This window comes from Pristiophorus japonicus, chromosome 3 (assembly GCF_044704955.1).
Source record: "Pristiophorus japonicus isolate sPriJap1 chromosome 3, sPriJap1.hap1, whole genome shotgun sequence".
NCBI lineage: Eukaryota > Metazoa > Chordata > Chondrichthyes > Pristiophoridae > Pristiophorus > Pristiophorus japonicus.
In genome coordinates, this window is record NC_091979.1 from 24,903,931 (window position 1) to 24,926,618 (window position 22,688).

The following is a 22,688-nucleotide window of genomic DNA, read 5'->3' on the forward strand; positions in this document are numbered from 1 at the left end:
CGAGGCCTCGGTTTAACGTCTCATCTGAAAGACGGCACCTCCGACAGTGTAGCGCTCCCTCGGCACTGCACTGGGAGTGTCGGCCTGGATTTTTGAGCTCAAGTTCCTGGGGTGGGACATGAACCCACAATCTTCTGACCCAGAGGTGAGAGTGCTGCCCACTGAGAAACTTGCTGTCAACGAAGGAAATAATGACGCTGGGGCACACTTGCCCCACATGACGGGCTCCCTTGAGCCTTTGTTTAGATATCCCCATTTGAAAAAAGATTCACATATGCCAAGTAGCCAACCTTTCGCTCCATGGTCCAGCATTTCTAGTGCTCCCAATGCAGTGCGCTACATTGTTGGTTTCAGTGAGCATGAATGCTTCTAATTATTATAACAGTGGTTAGAATCTCTAAATGCCTGAATGGTTGCCAGGTGACACATAAGAAACACAAGAAATAGGAGCAGGAGTAGGCTATTTGGCCCCTCGAGCCTGCTCCGCCATTCAATATCATGGCTGATCTGATCATGGACTCAGCTCCACTTCCCTGCCCACTCCCCATAACCCTTTACTCCCTTATCGCTCAAAAATCTGTCTATCTCCGCCTTAAATGTATTCAATGACCCAGCCTCCACAGCTCTCTGGGGCAGAGAATTCCACAGATTTCCAACTCTCTGTGAGAAGAAATTTCTCCTCATCTCAGTTTTAAATGGGTGGCTCCTTATTCTGAGACTATACCCCCTAGTTTTCGTTTCCCCTATGAGTGGAAATATCCTCTCTGCATCCACCTTGTCGAGCCCTCTCATTATCTTATAAGTTTCGATAAGATCACCTCTCATTCTTCTGAATTCCAATGAGTAGAGGCCCAACCTACTCAACCTATCCTCATAAGTCAACCCCCTCATCTCCAGAATCAACCAAGTGAACCTTCTGTGAACAGCCTCCAATGCACGTATATCCTTCCTTAGATACAGAGACCAAAACTGTACGCAGTCCAGCAAGGGGCCACAAGGTGTGGAAACAGTGAAACCCCTCCCTGCGTGGCAAAGCTTTGCTGACAGGTCCAAGCAATCACTTTGCAAGATGTCAAGAGGGCTGCATTTCCTCAGCAGCAGAGACAGTGTTATTGGGGAGGTGATGTCAACCTGACCTTCAGCGCACACTGCCTTGGCATATCTCATGCAGCCTGTCAAACACACAAATGCACATTTTTTGGGGGGGTGCAATCCATCTCTGCTCTTAACTATGTAATCATCTTTAATATGTAATCATGTGCAGTTTTGGTCTCCTGACCTAAGAAAGGATATACTTGCCATAGAGGGAGTGCACCAGACCGATTCCTGCGATGGCAGGACTGCCATATGAGGAGAGATTGGGTTGACTGGGCCTGTATTCACGAGAGTTTAGAAGAATGAGAGGGGATCTCATTGAAACGTATAAAATTCTGACTGGGTTGGATAGACTGGATGTGGGGAGGATGTTCCCCCTGGCTGGGAAGTCTAGAACAAGGGATCACAGTCTCAGGATACGCGGTAGGAAATTTAGGACCGAGATGAGGAGCAATGTTTTCACCCAGAGGGTGGTGAACCTGTGGAATTCTCTACCACAGAAGGCTGTGGAGGCCAAGTCACTGAATATATTTAAGAGGGAGATAGATAGATTTCTAGAAACAAAAGGCATCAAGGGGTATGGGGAGAAAGCGGGAATATGGTGTTGAGATAGAGGATCAGCCATGATCATATTGAATGGCGGTGCAGGCTCAAAGGGCCGGATGGCCTACTACTGCTCCTATTTTTTATCTTGATGTGGTGACTGAACTCAACATTTTCAACTTGAAGCCGCATAACCTTTCAAATCTTCCCCATATCATTAACCTGCCAACCGCAGTGAACCAACAGAGAGCTCAGACGAACATGGAAATTAAATTCTGATGCTGGGCACCAAACTTTACTGCCGATTGCCAAGGATTGTCACAGCAACCAGGGCCGGATTGAGTGCCTGATGGGCCTAGGACAAACTGATGCAAATGGGCCTATCATTATGTTTGTTCATGTTCATTACATTACGTATAAATATAATAACAAATTTCTACAGTGGACTTATACTATAAAATATTAATATAGTAAAATATATGTTAATATATAATATAACATATTAATATAATATATTATATATTAACATATATTTTATATATTAAATATATTATATAATAACAATTAAATAATAACAGATAATTAGTAAAGATCTTGTCTCTGCAAAAATAGGTATGTACACGTTAGGCCAATAAACAATATTTTCCTCGGTCTTGTTTTTCCTCTCTTATTGTCTATTCTATTTGGGAGGCCTTATATTTTTTTTCCGACATTTATTTGGTGGGTCTATGTTCTTTGGTGGGCCTGGAGCTGCAGCCCCATCCGTCCCGTGGTTAATCTGCCCCATGACAATCTGCCCTGCAGTTAATCCGCCCCGTGGTTAATCCACCCCATGGTTAATCCGGCCCGCGGTTAATCCGCCCCGTGGTTACTCCACCCCATGGTTAATCCGGCCCGCGGTTAATCCGCCCCTTGGTTAATCCACCCTGCGGTTAATCCACCCCACGGTTAATCTGCCCTGCGGTTAATCCACCCCACGGTTAATCCGCACCATGGTTAATCCACCCACGGTTAATCCACCCCACAGTTAATCCGCCCCGTGGTTAATCCGCCCCATGGTTAATCTGCTCTGTGGCAAATCCTCCCTGTGGTTAATCCGCCCCGTGGTTAATCCGCCCCATTTTTAATCCGCCCCACAGATAATCCACCCTGTGGTTAATCCGCCCCATGTTTAATCTGCCCCATGTTTAATCTGCCCCACGGTTAATCTGCCCCGTGGTTAATCCGCCCCATGTTTAATCTGCCCCATGTTTAATCTGCCCCACGGTTAATCTGCCCCGTGGTTAATCTGCCCCGTGGTTAATCTGCCTCGCGGTTAATCTGCCCCGCGGTTAATCTGCCCCGTGGTTAATCTGCCCTGCAGTTAATCTGCCCCGTGGTTAATCTGCCCTGTGATTAATCCACCCCGCGGTTAATCCACACCGCGGTTAATCTGCCCCTAATCCTGCGACACTAAGGAGGCAGCCCTTTTCCCTTCACGCCTTGAAACCCAAGCCTATTGGACTGAATTCCTCTTGCCTGGTGCCTTGGTAATGGGCGGTAAGTTCACCCACTCAGCCACGCTGTGTGGGTGGGTGCCGAAAGCTGACCCAGCACGTCCCACCCACCCTCAACATTTCCACGGCAATTTATTAGAGGCAACAGAAGTACAAGACGTTACCCTTGGTTTGCACAAATCGTATTTTCATTTTGAAAGAAAGAAAAGACTCGGGGGTTCCGAAATTGACCTCTGCCTCACACGGGGTGCACCTACCGAAATAAATGGTTATTTTCCGCCCCAATCTTTGAGGCGGAGAATAGAGCGACATCAGCAGCTTTGAAGTGTTTTATTTTTCCGGGCGGTGTTTGGGGCGGAAGTGGGTTGGGAGCGGGGCAGAAGGCGGGCGGCATCATCAGCGCTAACACGTAGCAACATCCCTCCCTTTCAGTTAAAGGGGCGGGCCGCTGCGAGCTCGGCAGCCACTGTAGTGGCTCCCACGGGGCCACCAAGGAGGGCTTCGGCCGGGCCAGCTGACTGGTCCTCAAGAGGGTGTGTCGGCCTGCCTGTTGGTGGCCCGGCCGAACCCGTGGCCGCCACTGTCGGGCCGACTTCAGAGTTTGCCGACAATTAAAATGAAATGGCGGCCGCGCACCCTCCCCTTTAAGGGCGGACGCGCTGCCCGGTCACTAGCAGCTTCCCGCCAGCAAAAGTTTTTGGGGCCACCAATCGGAGGGGGCTCTGCTCCTGCTGGGCAATTTCCCTCGCAGGGCAGTAAGGGGTCAGCATGTGCCCGACGGGTTAGTAACATGGGCGGGGCGCAAACCCATTTTCTCTGCTCTCGGCCCAAGGGCAATTTCTGATTGATCAGCCCAGCCGCCTGCCCCCGGTCGGAAAGGCCTTACCGCCCAAGAGGCAGCAATGGACCGTAAGGAAGGCGGGGCAATTTCAGCCCCTTGGATTTAAATAGCGCCTTTCACATCCACCGGATGTCTCAAAGCACTTCACAGTCAATGAAGTAGTTTTGGAGTGTAGCTGCTGTTGTAATGTGGGAAACGCAGCAGCCAACTTGCGCACAAACAAGATCCCTCAAACAGCACTGTGATAATGACCAGATTGTTATGTATGTAAACATTACCAACGTGTAAGACTTGCCACCAGGGGGCGCACCTCTGGGACACCCCGGGCAAGCAGGTATAAAAGGCAGTCTACCATGTTGCCTCCTCACTCTGGAGTTACAATAAAGAGACCAAGGTCACAACAGTTTGAGCTTAAGATATACAGTCTTGTGGAGTTATTCTAAATGTAACAATTGGCGATGAGGATGGGATCACGAACTTTCACGCAGTTATGACTGCCGTTGGTATTCTTGAGAGATTTGTTGAGGGTGATGATTGGGAAGCCTTCGTTGAGCGTCTTGACCAGTACTTCGTGGCCAACGAGCTGGAAAAGGCAGAAACCGCGATCAAGCGCAGGGCGATTCTCCTCACTGTTTGCGGGTCCACGATATATGGCCTCATCAAAAATCTGCTAGCACCGACAAAACCAATGGACAAGACATATGAAGAGTTGAGCATGCTGGTTCAGGAACACCTCAAGCCGGAGGAGAGCATCTTGATGGCCAGGTATCACTTTTATACGCACCACCGCTCCGAGGGCCAGGACGTGGCGAGTTATGTCGCCGACCTAAGACGCCTTGCGGAACTGTGCGTATTTGCTGGATTTTTGGGGGAAATGTTGCGGGACTTTTTCGTGCTTGGAATCGGCCACGAGGTAAACTGCTGTCTGCCGAATCCCTAGATCTGAGCAAGGCCATCACGATAGCCCAGGCTTTTATGTCCACGAACGATAACACTAAACAAATATCATTGCAGCATCGGAACTCACCAGCAAATACTGTGCATAAAATAACGCCTTCAGCAGGCAGAACTGTACATGGCGGGGCCTACAAGCCCGCAGAGGTCAGACCTTGGATGACTCAGAGTCCGCCATGGACCGTGAATGCGAATCCATTAGCACCGTGTTGGCATTGCGGGGGTAATCATTGAGCCCATCAGTGTCGATTCAAGCACTACGTGTGCAAGGGCTGTGGAACAATGGGGCACCTCCAGCGAATGTGCAGACGTGCTGCGACTCATCACGTGGCAGAGTCGGCAGAAGATGATCAGGCTGAACGAGCAAGAGAGGCAACTCAACCCGAGGCTGAAGAGGAAGTGTATGGGGTACACACCTTCACTACCAAAAGCCCTCTGATAATGTTAAAAGTCAAATTAAACGGCATTCCAGTTTCCATGGAATTGGGCACGGGGGCGAGTCAGTCAATTACGAGCCAGAAGGCTTTTGAGAAACTGTGGGGCAACAAGGCACAAAGGCCCAAACTAAGCCCGATCCACACAAGCAGCACCAAAGAGCTCATTGGCAGTGCGGCAGTGAAGGTATCGTACGATGGAGCTGTGCATGATTTATCACTATGGATTGTACCTGGCGATGGCCCAATGCTGTTCGGCAGAAGCTGACTAGGAAAGATCCGATGGAACTGGGACGACATCAAAGCAATTTCTTCGGAGGATGACGTCGCATGTGCCCGAGTGCGAAACAAATTCCCGCCATTATTCGAGTCAAACATCGGCAACTTCACAGGCGCCAAAATGCAGATCCATCTAGTCCCTGATGCACGACCTATTCATCACAAGACCCAAACGGTTCCATACATGATGCGAGAGGAAGTCAAGATCGAGCTGGACAGACTTCAACGAGAGGAGATCATATCACCAGTCGAGTTCAACGAGCGGGCCAGTCCAATTGTTCCGGTTTTGAAGAGCGATGGAACGGTCAGAATCAACGGGGACTACAAGGTAACGATCAACCGAGTCTCATTACAGGACCAATACCCACTACCCAAAGCGGATGATCTGTTTGCAACGCTAGCAGGGGGGAAGTCATTCACCAAGCTGGATCTAACCTCTGCTTACATGACTTAGAAGCTGGCTGAACCTTCGAAAAAATTGCCGTGCATCAACACGCACAGAGGACTGTTCATATACCACAGATGCCCCTTTGGGATTCGTTGGCGGCCATCTTCCAGAGGAACATGGAGAGTCTGCTGAAATCGGTTCCGCGCACCGTGGTGTTCCAAGACCACATCTTGATCACTGGTCGCAACACCATCGAATACTTGCACAACCTGGAAGAGGTCCTTAAGCGACTGGACAGAGTAGGACTCAGGTTGAAACGCTCCAAGTGTGTTTTCCTGGTGCCAGAAGTTGAATTTCTGGGGAGAAAGATTGCGGCAGACGGCATCAGACCCACGGACTCCAAAACGGAGGCCATCAAGAATGCACCCAGACCACAGAATGTGATGGAGCTGCGTTCGTTCCTGGGACTCCTCAACTATTTTGGTAACTTTCTACCGAGGTTGAGCACTTTGCTGGAACCCTTGCATTTATTGCTGCGCAAGGGTGCTGACTGGGTTTGGGGTAAAGCTCAAGAGACAGCCTTTAACAAGGCCAGAAACCTGCTATGTTCCAACAAGTTACTTGTATTGTGTGCCCCGTGTAAACATTTAGTACTAGCTTGTGGTGCATCTTTGTATGGGGCCGGTCGGTTCCAGCAAGCCAATGGGTCAGGCAAACTGCAAACGGTTGCATATACGTCCAGAAGCTTATCTAAGGCTGAAAGAGCCTACAGTATGGTTGAGAAAGAAGCATTAGCATGTGTATACGGGGTTAAGAAAATGCACCAATGCCTATTTGGGCTCCGGTTCGAGCTCGAAACCGACGACAAGCCGCTCATTTTGTTGTACTCAGAAAGTAAAGGTATTAACACCAATGCTTCGTCCCGCTTCCAAAGATGAGCACTAACGTTATCTGAGTATGATTATGTTATCCGCCAGGCACTGAGAACTGTGCTGATGCCCTCAGTTGGCTACCATTGCCCACCACCGGGGTGGAAATGGCGCAACTCACAGACTTGTTCTTTGTAATGGATGCTTTTGACAGCGAGAGGTCACCCGTAACAGCTCGCCAGATCAGGACATGGACCGGCCAGGACCCTGTGCTATCACTAGTAAAAAGTTGTGTCCTCAATGGGAACTGGTCGGCGGTCCCAGGGGAAATGGAAGACAAAATTAAGCCGTTCCACCGACGCAAGGACAAAATGTCCATTCGGACTGCCTCCTATGGGAGAATCGTGTAATTTTGCCAAGAAAAGGCAGGGAAACATTTATACGCGCCCTTCACAGTACCCACCTAGGCATAGTCACATTTGGTGGCCCGGCATTGACTCGGAATTGGAGTCATGCGTACACCAATACAACACTTGCTCACTGTTGAGCAATGCACCAAGGGAGGCCCCACTGAGTCTGTGGTCATGGCCTTCCAAACCGTGGTCAAGGGTCCACATAGATTTCGCTGGCCCCTTTCTAGGAAAGATGTTCCTAGTAGCAATGGACGCGAACTCTAAATGGATTGAATGTACAATAATGTCGTCATGTATGTCCACTGCCACCAGTGAAAGCCTCTGGGCCATGTTCGCCACCTATGGTTTGCCCGACATCCTTGTTAGTGACAATGGACCATGCTTCACCAGCTCGGAATTCAAAGAGTTCATGACCCACATTGGCATTGAGCATGTCCAATCTGCGCTGTTTACGCCCACATCCAATGGTCAAGTGGAACGGACAGTCCAAACCATCAAGCAGAGCTTGAAATGCGTGACAGACGGTTCCCTGCAGACCCAGCTATCTCGGATTCTGCTCAGCTACCGCACGCGACCCCACTCGCTTACCAGGATTCCCCTGCAGAATTGCTAATGAAGAGAGCACTCAAAACCAGGCTCTCCTTAGTCCACCCGGATCTCAATGATCATGTAGAAACCCGGCGTCACCAGCATAACATGTACCACGATCACGGGGCTGTATCACATGACATTGAAGTTAATGGCCCTTTGTTTGTCCTTAATTACGGTCATGGTCCCAAATGGGTTGCTGGCACTGTGTTAGCCAAGGAGGGGAATAGAGTGTTTGTTGTCAAACTTTTGAATAGACAAAAGTGCAGAAAGCACTTGGATCAGACCAAACTGCGGTTCACTGAAAACCAAGAACAGTTTGAAGAGAACATTACCATCATTGATCCACCCACACACACCCAACCAGCAATCGACCTCGCGGTCAACCTCGACAGTCCGATCAGACCAGCCACACCGCAGTGTAGCAATGATCCGACCGACTCACCCATACCAGGACTTCAACTCAGGTGATCAACCCGGGAATGCAGAGCCCATATCGCCTCAACTTGTAAATAACTTGTACATAAGACTTTGGGGGGGAATGATGTTATGTATGTACACATTACCAATGTGTAAGACTTGCCCCCAGGGGGCGCACCTGTGGGAGACCCAAGGCTCACCTGCACATCCTGGGCAAGCAGGTATAAAAGGCAGTCTACCATGCTGCTTCCTCACTCTGGAGTTACAATAAAGAGACCAAGGTCACAACAGTTTGAGCTTAAGATATACAGTCTTGTGGGGTTATTCTAAATGTAACACAAAGATAAACTGTTTTTTTTTGTTATGTTGATTGAGGGATAAATATTATGCCCAGGACACCGGGGATAATCCCCCTGCTCTTCTTCGAAATAGTGGCCATGGGATCTTTTATGTCCACCTGAGAGAGCAGATAGGGCCTCGGTTTAACGTCTGATCTGAAAGACTGCACCTCTGACAGTGCAGCTCTCCCTCAGCACTGCACTGGAGTGTCAGCCTAGGTTTTTTTGCGCTCAAGTCCCTCGAGTGGGGCTTGAACCCACAGCCTTCTAACTCAGAGGCGAGTGTGCTACCCACTGAGGCACTGGCTGGCACTTTCGAAAGAAAGAACTTGCATTTACGCCTTTGGTAACCACAGGATGTTTACAGCGCATCACCGGCTTTTGAAGTGTGGTCACTGTTGTAATGTAGGGCAACGGGTCTGCCAATTTATGCCAGCAAGCTCCCACAAACAGCAATGCGGTAATTACCAGATAATCGGGGGGGGGTTTTTGTGTTGTCGGTTGAGGGATTAAAAAAGTTGGCCGGGATACTAGGGGGGAGATCCCTTGCTCTTTGAAATAGTGCTGCGAGACCATTTTACATCCGCCCGAGAAGGACAGGCGGGACCTCGATTTAACGGCCCATCCGAAAGACGACACCTCCGACATTGCAGCACTCCCTTCTACCGGCACTGAGAGGGTCAGCCTAAAATTTGGGTTAAATTCCCTGGAGTGGGACATTCTGACTGAGAGGCGAGAGTACCATGGACTGAGTTTCACTGGTTGGGCCGAATGGCCTGTTTCTGTGCCGTATATCCATGTAATACCTCTCACTGATCCACAGCAAACAAACGAACTAGAGAGCATCATTAAGCAAATGACTAAGAGACACCCAGGTCCACCACTCTCTAATTAAACTATTAGCACTGAGCAAAATCCGCTGCTCAGACAGAAAAATTCATCTCTAAATATAAATGCTAAAAATAAAAGCTGTTTAGCAACTAAAAATAAACCGATTAGGGCTTGCTCACTGGCTTTTGTTATTAACCCTCTGGGTGAAGACATTTCCCCTCATATCTCCTATCATCATCATCATCATAGGTGGTCCCTCGAACGAGGATGACTTGCTTCCACACCAAAAGGAATGAGTTTATAGATGTTTCAATGAATCTCCTCTACACCTCCCCCAATTACTTTAAATCTATGCCCCCTGGTTGTTGCCCCTCTGCTGAGGGAAATAGGTCCTTCCTATCTATTCTATCCAGGTCCCTCATAATTTTATACACCCCAATAAGGTCTCCCCTCAGCCTCCTCTGTTCCAAAGGAAACAACCCCACCCTGTCCAATCTTTCCTCGTAACTAAAATTCTCCAGTGCTGGCAACACCCTCGTAAATCTCCTCTGTACCCTCTGCGATCACATCTTTCCTGTAATGTGGTGACCAGAACTGCATGCAGTACTCGAGCTGTGGCTCCACCACTATTTTATACAGTTCAAGCATAATCTCCCTGCTCTTATATTCTATGCCTCGTGGGTTATCTCCAGCACCTAATTCCTATCTTGTACCAATTCCAGCTTTCCTTTCACTTCCATCTTTCCCAACGTCCATCGGTTACACCCTCTCTCCGTCGCATTAAATTAAAGATCTTCTATTCATCTTCAGTCATCATCATAGGCAGTCCCTCGGAATCGAGGAAGACTTGCTTCCACTCTAAAAATTAGTCCTTAGGTGACTGAACAGTCCAATACAAGAACCACAATCTCTGTCACAGGTGGGACAGGTTGAAGGAAAGGGTGGGTGGGGAGCTTGGTTTGCCGCACGCTCCTTCCGCTGCCTGCGCTTGCTTTCTGCATGCTCTCGGCGATGAGAGTCGAGATGCTCAGTGCCCTCCCAGATGCTCTTTCTCCACTTAGGGTGGTCTTTGGCGAGGGACTCCCAGGTGTCAGTGGGGATGTTGCACTTTATCAGGGAGGCTTTGAGGGTGTCCTTGTAACGTTTCCTCTGCCCACCTTTGGCTCGTTTGCCGAGAAGGAGTTCTGAGTAGAGCGCTTGCTTTGGGAGTCTTGTGTTGGGCATGTGAACAATGTGGCCCGCCCAACGGAGCTGGTCGAGTGTGGTCAGTGCTTCGATGCTGGGGATGTTGGCCTGATCGAAGGCGCTAACGTTGTTGCGTCTATCCTCCCAGGGGATTTGCAGGACCTTGCGGAGACTTCGTTAGTGGTATTTCTCCAGCGATTTGAGGTGTCTACTGTACATGGTCCATTGCAGCAGTGAGGGAGCACCGCACTGTCGGAGGTGCCGACTTTCGGATGAGCCATTAAACCGGGGCCCCGTCCACTCTCTCAGGTGGACGTAAACATAGAAACATAGAAAATAGGTGCAGGAGTAGGCCATTCGGCCCTTCGAGCCTGCACCACCATTCAATATGATCATGGCTGATCATGCAACTTCAGTACCCCACTCCTGCCTTCTCTCCATACCCCCTGATCTCTTTAGCCGTAAGGGCCACATCTAACTCTCTTTTGAATATGTCCAACGAACTGGACTCAACAACTTTCTGTGGCAGAGAATTCCACAGGTTCACCACTCTCTGGGTGAAAAAGTTTCTCCTCATCTCGATCCTATATGGCTTACCCCTTACCCTTAGACTGTGACCCCTGGTTCTGGACTTCTCCAACATCGGGAAAATTCTTCCTGCATCTAACCTGTCCAGTACCGTCAGAATTTTATAAGTTTCTATGAGATCCCCTCTCATTCTTCTAAATTCCAGTGAGTATAAGCCTAGCCGATCCAGTCTTTCCTCATATGTCAGTCCTGCCATCCCGTGAATCAGTCTGGTGAACCTTCGCTGCACTCCCTCAATAGCAAGAATGTCCTTCCTCAGATTAGGAGACCAAAACTGCACAAAATACTCAAGATGTGGTCTCACCAAGGCCCTGTGCAACTGCAGTAAGAACTCCCTGCTCCTATACTCAAATCCCCTCGCAATGAAGGCCAACATGCCATTTGCCTTCTTCACTGCCTGCTGTACCTGCATGCCTACCTTCAATGACTGATGTACCATGACATCCAGGTCTCATTGCACCTCCCCTTTTACTAATCTGTCACCATTCAGATAATAATCTGCCTTCCTGTTTTTGCCACCAAAGTGGATAATCTCATATTTATCCACATTATACTGCATCTGCCATGCATTTGCCCATTTACCTAACCTGCAGCCTCTTAGCATCCTCCTCGCAGCTCACACTGCCACCCAGTTTAGTGTCATCTGCAAACTTGGAGATATTACATTCCATTCCTTCATCTAAATCATTAATGTATATTGTAAATAGCTGGGGTCCCAGCACTGAACCATGCGGCACCCCACTAGTCACTGCCTGCCATTCTGAAAAGGACCCGTTTATTCCCACTCTTTGCTTGGGGGAGAGTGGGGGAGTTCTCCCCGGTGTCCTAGCTGATATTTATCCCTCAACCAACAGCATTAAAACAGATTATCAAGTCGCTGTCACTTTTTGATGTTTGTGGGAGCTTGCTGTGCGTAGTTTGGTGACCGTGTTTCCCACATTACAACAGTGTCTGCACTTCAAAAGTACTTCATTGGCTGTACAGCACTTTTGGGATATCATGATATCATGAAACGACAAGCCTTCTTTCTTTATTCAAATCCATTCGAAGTCTCTCCCCGACTTCTTCCAGCCCTACAAACCAGCAAGCCCCCCAGACTCTGACCTGCTTCTCATCCCTCTCCCCGTTCCTCCTTCTATGGCAGATTACAGCCATAATCTTGGCCCCAGTGCTTGTCGGCTAGTTGCTGGATCTCCTGCGCTTTCTCCACCCATTATCTGTTCTTTTGGTCGCGAGCTTTATGTTGGACCTCGGCCTTCAGACGTCTGTAGAGCTGCTTTCTTGCTCTTGAGTTGTGTTGCTGTTTCCAGTTCAAGAATGCCTTGCGCTTGCAGCTTATTAGCTCCTGGATCTCCCAGTCGTTCTCGCCGAACCAGTCTTGGTGTTTCCTGGTCAAGTGACCAAGTGTCTCTTCAGAGGTGCTAATTATGGAGGCCTTGAGGGCAGACCAGGCACTGTGGACACTCTGCGTCTCTGAGTCACTGGGAGTCACCAGGTTGGTGGCGAGGCACTGGCTGAATAGGGCTTTCTTAGCCAGGTCTTGGAGTGCTCCAACGTTGATTTTCCTGTGGCATTGCTTCTGTTGCTGCCACTGTTTCGGGGCTACATTGAGGGTGATGACAAAGCGGATTAGGCGGTGGTCTATCCAGCACTCGTCAGCTCCTGTCATGGCGCTGGTGATGCAGACATCCTTGCTCGGACAATGACGTAGTCGAGCAGATGTCAGTGCTTGGAGCGAGGGTGCTGGTTATGGCAAGGCCACGTTCTAAGCATTTTGTCAGGAGGAGGGTACCGTTGGAGTTGGTTTTCCCTACCCTCTCTCTGCCGATCACACCTCCCCAGAGGTCTGTGTCCTTTCCAACTCTGGCGTTGAAGTCGCCAAGGAGGATCAGCTTGTCGCCCATTGGGACGCAGGACAGGGATTGTTTGAGGCTGGAGTAGAATTCCTCTTTGGTCTCGTCTGTAGCTTCCAGTGTTGGGGCGTACGCGCTGATGACCGTAGCGCACTGGTTCTGGGCTAGGGTGAGCCGAAGGGTCATGAGGCGTTCGTTTATCCCGCAGGTGGAATCTCTGAGACGGCCCACTAGCTCATTTTTTTATGGGGAAGCCAACCCCATGGAGACGGCGTTCTTCTTCTGGTTTCCCTTTCCAGAAGAAGGTGTAACCACCACCTTGTTCCTTGAGCTGGCCTTCCCCTGCCCGCCAAGTCTCGATGTCTATGTCGAAATGTCTGAGTTCCCAGGCAACGATGGCGGTGCGACGTTCCGGTCTGTCGCTGTTGGGGTTGTCCATGAGGGCGCTGACGTTCCAGGTCCAGAACTTCATGTTAAAGGGTGGACGATGCCTGTGAGTGAATTATTTTATCGTGGGGTGGCCGCTGCACACCAGCCACCACACGGGCTTGACAGAGCACAACGTGCGAGGATTCTTCAGCGCAGTCAAGAACACCTACGGCCCAAGCACCCAAGGCCCTACCCCACTGCTGGCCAAGAACGGAGAGGAACTCATCAAGGACAGAGAGGCAATCAGTGCCCACTGGAAGGAGCACTTTTCGAAGATCTCCTTAACCGAGACTCTGTCTTCGATGTGAGTGTCCAACCTGCAGCAGGCTGCCCGCCACTATCTCAGCACAACCCCAGCCCGGCATAAGGTTGAAAAGCCATCCGACAACTGAAGAACAACAAGGCCTCAGGAGCAGATGCAATCCCCGCCAAGGCACTAAAGCATGGCGGAGATGCACTATTGGCACGAATCCATGAACTCATTTCTCTTATCTGGAAGGAAGAGAGCATGCCAGGGAATCTCAGAATCGCCGTAATCAAGACCATCTTCACAAAAGGTGACAAGTCCGATTGCAGTAATTACAGAGGAGTTTCCCTGCTGTATGCCACAGGGAAAGTCATTGCAAGAGCTCTTCCCAGAGTTGCAATGCGGATTCCGCCCACTAAGGGGTACAACAGACATTTTGACTCTCTCCCTCCCCATAGGCTGCTGTCTGAATTATTCTTCGTATTGGCGGGGAGGGTCGCGAACCAGAGGACACAGGCTTAAGATGATTGGCAGAAAAGGGACATGAGGGAAAGCTTTTTTTAAGCAGCGAGTGGTTGGGATCTGGAACACGCTGCCTGAGAGGGTGGTGGAGGCAGACTCAATCGTGGCTTTCAAAAGGGAATCGGGTCAGTGCCTGAGGGGATAAAAATAGCAACGTCCGGGGGAAAGGGTGGGGGAGCGGGAATTGGCGAAGTGCTCCTGCAGAAAGCCGGCACGGGCTCAATGGGACGAATAGCCTCCTTCTGTGCTGTAACCATTCTGTGATGCAAGTCTGACTCGCCTAAATCGACGACCAAATCCTTAGTGATGTCATTTGATGTTACAGGGGTGAGCATGTTTAGTGATTGTAATGTGGATTCCACATCCATCCCTCCGATGACGCAAAGCCAGTCAATGCAGTCACATAGCGATCTACATTGACGACTAACTGCTGTCAACAAAAGGGAGACATTCTGACTTCACAAGGGACTGAGAATGAAGAGAAAACCCTCGTGCAACAGACGATCTCGCTGCTGTGTGAGTGCGTGTTTCGAAGTATTATCTGTGATCGGTCTTTCACTCTCTTTTCCCCTCTTGTGGTTAATTAAAACATGGGAAGGATAGATTATGAACCTTCGCGATGAGCTGGAAAATGTTATTTCCTTTGAGAGACAAAATGTTGATTCACATCTTGGCTGGTGTCCAGAATAGGCAATAATATTTCTCAAATATTATGAGCTTGTCAAGCTTCTGCTTTTTGCCTTGGGCTCACAGCTAGATCAGCAGCCACCACAACAAAATGAGCATCGTTGCTACTCCCCAGCAGCGCCCCCACTCCCCTCCCCACCACCCCAAACCCCCCTCCCCCTATCCTTCTCCACTCGGCCTGGGTCTCAAGGGCCACTGGCACCTCACCCAAGAGGCCGTTCTCCTTGAGTGAGTCTCCTAGACGGTTAGCACCCGCGGGCTACCTGATCTTTGGGGGTTTGAAGTTGGGGTGGTGGGGGGGGGGGGGGGTTAAACAGTGGAGGAGGAGGGGGTGAGGTTGAAGGAGAGAGAGGTGAAGGATGGTAGCAGAGCAGAAAGAATGTTCCCAATGTTGGGGCAGTCCAGAACCAGGGGTCACAGTCTAAGGATAAGGGGTAAGCCATTTAGGACCGAGATGAGGAGAAACTTCTTCACCCAGAGAGTGGTGAACCTGTGGAATTCTCTACCACAGAAAGTTGTTGAGGCCAATTCACTAAATATATTCAAAAAGGAGTTAGATGTAGTCCTTACTACTAGGGGGATCAAGGGGTATGGCGAGAAAGCAGGAATGGGGTACTGAAGTTGCATGTTCAGCCATGAACTCATTGAATGGCGGTGCAGGCTCGAAGGGCCGAATGGCCTACTCCTGCACCTATTTTCTATGTTTCTATGCTTCTATAGCCAGAAGTAGGTTGGTTTGGGGAGAGTTCCCTAGGGAGCTGCTATCCCATCCGCCATCTTGGAAGCACTGACCACACTCGACCAACTCCGTTGGGCGGGCCACATTATCCGCATGCCCGGCACGAGATTCCCAAAGTAAGCGCTCTACTCGGAACTCCTTCACGGCAAGCAAGCCCCAGGTGGGCAGAGGAAACGTTTCAAGGACATCCTCAAAGCCTCCCTGATAAAGTGCAACATCCCCACCGACACCTGGGAGTCCCTGGCCAAAGACCGCCCCAAGTGGAGGAAGAGCATCCGGGAGGGCGCTGAGCACCTCGAGTCTCATCGCCGAGAGCATGCAGAAAACCAGAGCAGGCAGCGGAAGGAGCGTGCGGCAAATCAGACTCCTCACCCACTCTTTCCTACAACCACTGTCTGTCCCACCTGTGTGACAGAGACTGTCATTCCAGTATTGGACTGTTCAGTCACCTGAGAACTCACTTTTAGAGTGGAAGCAAGTCTTCCTCGATCTCGAGGGACTGCCTATGATGATGATGCAATCTGATCACGGAGAACACCACAGCTGAGTGAGAATCTGTTCGACACCAAGGCCCTCCTCTCCTTAACATCTGTCTGAGGCTGAACATTTTACCCTGAAATGAACTTCCGACCACATATCCGCCTATTTCCATCTCCATAACATCGCCCGTCTCCGCCCTTGTCTGCTGAGCCGCTGCTGAAACCCTCATCCATGCCCTTGTTACCTCCAGACTTGACTTAGCCAACGCATTCCTGGCTGGCTTCCCACATTCTACCCTCGGTAAACTTAAGGTCATCGGCTGCCTAACTCGCACAAAGTCCCGCTCACCCATCGCCGCCTGTGCTAGCTAACCTACATTCGCTTCCGGTTGAGCAACACACCGATTTCAAAATTTTCATCCTCATTTTCAAATCCCTCCATGGCCTCGCCCCTCTCTATCTCTGTAATCTCCTCCAGAGAAATCCCCAGGGCCTGATAGTCTGCATCTCAGAGTACTCAAGGAAGTGGCCCTAGAAATAGTGGATGCATTGGTGGTCATTTTCCAACTTTCTATAGACTCTGGATCAGTTCCTATGGATTGGACGGTAGCGAATGTAACCCCACTTTTTAAAAAAGGAGGGAGAGAGAAAACAGGGAAATATAGACCAGTTAGCCTGACATCGGTAGTGGGGAAAATGTTGGAATCAATTATTAAAGATGTATTAGCAGCACATTTGGAAAGCAATGACAGGATCGGTCCAAGTCAGCATGGATTTATGAAAGGGAAATCATGCTTGACAAATCTTCTAGAATTTTTTGAGGATGTAACTAGTAGAGTGGACAATGGAGAACCAGTGGATGTGGTGCATTTGGACTTCCAAAAGGCTTTTGACAAGGTCCCACACAAGAGATTGGTGTGCAAAATCAAAGCACATGGTATTGGGGGTAATGTACTGACGTGGATAGAGAACTGGTTGGCAGACAGGAAGCAGGGAGTTGCAATAAACGGGTCCTTTTCAGAATGGCAGACAGTGACTAGTGGGGTGCCGCAGGGCTCAGTGCTGGGACCCCAGCTCTTCACAATATACATTAATGATTTAGACGAAGGAATTGAGTGTAATATCTCCAAGTTTTCAGATGACATTAAGCTGGGTGGCAGTGTGAGCTGTGAGGAGGATGCTAAGAGGCTGCAGGGTGACTTGGACAGGTTAGGTGAGTGGACAAATGCATGGCAGATGCAGTATAATGTGGATAAATGTGTGGTGATCCACTTTGGTGGCAAAAACAGGAAGGCAGAATATTATCTGAATGATGACAGATTAGGAAAAGGGGAGGTGCAACGAGACCTGGGTGTCATGGTACATCAGTCATTGAAAGTTGGCATGCAGGTACAGCAGGCGGTGAAGAAGGCAAATGGCATGTTGAACTTCATAGCGAGAGGATTTGAGTATAGGAGCAGGGAGGTCTTACTGCAGTTGTACAGGGTCTTGGTGAGGCCACAGCTTGAACATTGTGTACAGTTTTGGTCTCCTAATCTGAGGAAGGACATTCTTGCTGTTGAGGGAGTGCAGCGAAGGTTCACCAGACTGATTCCTGGGATGGTAGGAATGACATATGAAGAAAGACTGGATCAACTCGGCTTATATTCACTGGAATTTAGAAGAATGAGAGGAGATCTCATAGAAACATTTAAAATTCTGACGGGACTGGACAGGTTAGGCGCAGGAAGAATGTTCCCGATGTTGGGGAAGTCCAGAACCAGGGGTCACAGTCTAAGGATAAGGGGTAAGCCGTATAGGACCGAGATGAGGAGAAACCTTTTCACTCAGAGAATTGTGAACCTGTGAAATTCTCTGCCACAGAAAGTTGTTCAGGCCAGTTCGCTATATATATTCAAAAAGGAGTTAGATGTGGCCCTTACGGCTAACGTTATCAAGGGGTATGGAGAGAAGGCAGGAATGGGGTACTGAAGTTGCAAGATCAGCCATGATCATATTGAATGGTGGTGCAGGCTCGAAGGGCCAAATAGCCTACTCCTGAACCTATTTTCTATGTTTCTATGTCTGCACTCCTCTAATTCTGCCCTCTTGGGCATCCCTGATTATAATCGCTCAACCATTGGTGGCCGTGCCTTCTGTTGCCTAGGCCCTAAGCTCTGGATCTCCCTGCCTAAACTTTTTTGCCTCTCTACCTCTGTTTCCTCCTTCAAGATGCTTCTTAAAGCCTACCTCTTTGACAAAGTTTTTGGTCACCTGTCCTACTTTCTCCTGATAAGAACATAATAAGAACATAAGAAATAGGAGAAGGAGTAGGCCATATGGCCCCTCGAGCCTGCTCCGTCATTCAATAAGATCATGGCTGATCTGAACATGGACTCAGGTCCACTTCCCCGTCCACTCCCCATAACTCCTTATTCCCTTATTGTTTAAGAAACCGTCTATTTCTGTCAGAAATTTATTCAATGTCCCAGCTTCCACAAGATCTCTGCGACAACGAATTCCACAGATTTACAACCCTCTGAGAAAATAAATTTCTCCTCATCTCTGTTTTAAATGGGCGGCCCCTTATTCTAAGATCATGCCCCCTAGTTCTAGTCTCCCCCATCAGTGGAAACATCCTCTCTGCACCCACCTTGTCAAGCCCCTTCATAATCTTATACTTTTCGATAAGATCACCCCTCATTGGGCCCAACATTGCCCAACCCCTTTTCTCGGCGCACTGACCTGAGACATGCTGACTTTGCGTGCTGGAAGGGGCGCCAGAAAAAAGGGGTCCCAACCTGGCCGCTCTTCGGAGTCCCCGGAGTCATGTCGTGGTGTGGAGACTGAAGGGAGCGGGGGGGGGTGCGGAGCAACAGGCCAGCGCAGAAAGCACTGCTGGCACCTGCGCACATGCTCAGTGAGGGCTGCACGCATGCTCCTGCCCTCCCAGCGCGTCCTGTGGGCTGTGAGCAGGACCCGATGCTCGCAGACCCTATCCCCGGCCGAAGGGACGCCCCGATCTTCGCCTCACCCTATCCCCGGCCGAGTGGACTCCCGCACCGGCCGGCCGGCCCGCTGAGTGCCCGGGCGAGGTAGGACTTCGGTTCTATTTTTTATTTAGTGGCTGTGCTTGAGACTTTTGATTGCGGCGGGGGGCGAGGAGGAGAGTTTTGGGGGGTGGGGAAAAAGAGTGTTGGGCAGTGGGGGGAAGAGAAAGAGTGTTTTGTATACCAGCATCTCTCTCTTTCTGGCTACACGCACCACCCCACCTCCCCCCCTCGCCCCCCTCCCGACCCCCTTCACCCCCACCCTCCACGGCCAGTAACTCGCATTTCTCAGGTCGGATTTACTTCATTGTTATTAGTATTTTAATTGTTTGAGCTTTTCCTTTCAATGTTTGCTGCTTGGTTGTTGAGGTCGTCTCCAGTTCCCTTCCCTCCCCTATCCCTGCCCTAATGTCTGCCGAATGTGCACTGCTTTTTCTTCACTGCCCGCAAGATTTTTCAGAGCTGTCCACATACGCCGACCTAAGTCGGTTTGGAGTAAGTTTTCACTGGACAAAGTTGCATAAATGGCCAAAACTGGCGTAAGTGTCTGGGAACGCCCGCTTTTGAAAAAACAAACTGACCTCAAAAGAATCGTACCTAACTGACTTACTCTGGAGCAAATTTTGGGGGGGGAAATGGCATTTTTTAAACTTACGCCGGAAAAAACAACTTACTCCAAAAAAACTGATGCAAGTCATGGCCAACACTGGGCCCATTCTTCTGAATTCCAATGATTCCAAGAGGCCCAACCTACTCAACCTTTCCCCATAAGTCAACCCCATCCCCGGAATCAACCTCGCGAACCTTCTCTGAACTGCCTCCAAAGCAAGTATATCCTTTCGTAAATATGGAAACCAAAACTGCACGCGGTATTCCAGGTGTGCCAGCCACACCACGAGCTTAACAGAGCGAGGTCTTGGTCCAGTGGCAAGGGTTAACCAAGACGACTGGAGACCTGCTCTGCTGCACGGACCTCATCATCATAGGCAGTCCTTCGGAATCGAGGAAGACTTGCTTCCACTCTTAAAATGAGTCCTTAGGTGGCTGAATAGTCCAATATGGAAACCACAGTGCCTGTCACAAGTGGGACAGATAGTCGTTGAGGGAAAGGGTGGGTGGGACTAGTTTGCCGCACGCTCCTTCCGTTGCCTGTGTTTGATTTCTGCATGTTCTCGGCGATGAGACTCGAGGTGCTCAGTGCCCTCCCGGATGCACTTCCTCCACTTAGGGCAGTCTTTGGCCAGGGACTCCCAGGTGTCAGTGGGGATGTTGCACTTTATCAGGGAGGCTTTGAGGGTCCTAGTGTGTACACATATCGCAGTGTGGGCTGGCCCATGCTGCTCCTGGGTAAACACACAAGGGAGGGGAACGGAATAAATTTTATGCTGATAGCGAGAGATGAAGAGGGGTGGGAGGAGGCTTGTGTGGAGCAGAAACAGCAGTATGGACCAGTTGGGCCGAAAGGCCTGTTTCTGTGCTGTACATTGTGTCATTCTGTGATGGGTCTCTCCCACCAGTCTCTGTGAGGATTCTGTACCGCAGTGATTACTTTTGGCACCGTCCCAAAGTGTTTCGTTTACACAGCACGTTCAGCTCGAGTGGATTCCACCTCTTGTTTTCTCTTTACTTTTCCTCTCTGTTGACCTCGCTTCTCACGGCTGGCCTTTTCATTTTACCATTTGCTCCAAACGCCGCCCTTGGAATTATCCCGTAACCATGCCAACCAGGTGCGCTGCTGGAGGTGGCTATCATAGAAACATAGAAACATAGAAAATAGGTGCAGGAGTAGGCCATTCGGCCCTTCTAGCCTACACCACCATTCAATAAGATCATGGCTGATCATTCCCTCTGAACCCCTTTCCTGCCTTCTCTCCATACCCCTTGATCCCTTTAGCCGTAAGGGCCATATCTAACTCCCTCTTGAATATATCCAATGAACTGGCATCAACAACTTTCTGCGGCAGGGAATTCCACAGGTTAACAACTCTCTGAGTGAAGAAGTTTCTCCTCATCTCAATCCTAAATGGCTTACCCCTTATCCTTAGACTGTGACCCCTGGTTCTGGACTTCCCCAACATCGGGAACATTCTTCCTGGATCTAACCTGTCTAAACCCGTCAGAATTTTATATGTTTCGATGAGATCCCCTTTCATCCTTCTAAACTCCAGTGAATACAGGCCCAGTCGATCCAGTCTCTCCTCATATGTCAGTCCTGCCATCCCGGGAATCAGTCTGGTGAACCTTCGCTGCACTCCCTCAATAACAAGAACGTCCTATGCATCCGCCACCAACCCGTTGCCTCGGTAATTGGTTGCCACGTTAATTATGTATTTCAACAGGTGACTGGCCGCTTTTATCTACAGAGCTGATCAGTGCTGTTGACCTACGCTGGAACGATCTGTAAAGTGTAGTGTGGGGGGAGGGGGAGGTGTTTCTCTTGTTTAACCCCTTCACCCAATTCTCATCAGGCACGGGCTCCATGTTCCAACATTCCTGCGTGCAGCATGAAAAAAGGGAGGAAGGAAGAAAAGAAGGAGGGAAAGGAAGGATAAAAAAGAAAGAAAGCAAGAAAGAGAGGAAGCAAGGAAGGTAGGAAGGAAGGGAGAGAGGGAGAGAGGGAGGGAAGGAAGGAAGGAAGGAAGGAAGGAAGGAAGGGAGAGAGAGGGAGGGAAGGAGTGAGGAAGGGAGGGAAGGAAGGAAGAAAGGAAGGAAAGGAGAGAGAGAGAGAGAGGGAGGGAGAGAAGGAAGGAAGAAAGGAAGGAAGGAAGGAAGGGAGAGAGAGAGAGAGAGAAAGAAAGAAAGAAAGAAAGAAAGAAAGAAAGAAAGAAAGAAAGAAAGAAAGAAAGAAAGAAAGAAAGAAAGAAAGAAAGAAAGAACGTGCATTTCTATAGCGTCTTTCATGACCTCAGGACATCCGAAAGCGTTTTACAGCCAATGAAGTACTGATGAAGTGTAGTCACTGTCGTAATGTCGAAGAAGAAACGTCTCTAATTCAGGGGCGATAGTTCAGACTGTAGCCCTCGACACAAAGTAGGTGAGCAGTGCTGGACGAGGGAGGGGTTCGAACACGAGGTGAGAATTTTCAAATCGAGGCGTTGCCAAACCGGGAGCCAATGTAGGTCAGCGAGCACAAGGGGTGATGGGTGAGCGGGATTTGTTGCGAGCTAGGATACGGGCAGCCGAGTTTTGGATGAGCTCAAACGCTTGGACAGTTTCTTGTTCATTCCCAGGGTTTACCTTGCATTCCACACAGCTTTGAGTTGAATTAAAAGCCTTTAATGAGGGACTTTGTCAAATGCCTTTTGGAAGTCTTAGGACTATGTTGTCCACTTGTGATATTGCTCCCTCAAGGAATTTGAGGAGTTTGGTGAGACATGAGTTTCCCCTTCTGAATCCTATTATTTACTAGGTCATTATGGTAAAGATACTCAAACTTACTTA

General features: G+C 49.5%; 1 protein-coding gene across 1 annotated transcript in view; it reads right to left on the reverse strand.

The window, feature by feature from the left end:
- Positions 1-22,688, reverse strand: part of adcy5 (adenylate cyclase 5) — a 531,201-nt gene that overhangs the window by 462,053 nt on the left and 46,460 nt on the right. The window lies entirely within an intron of this gene.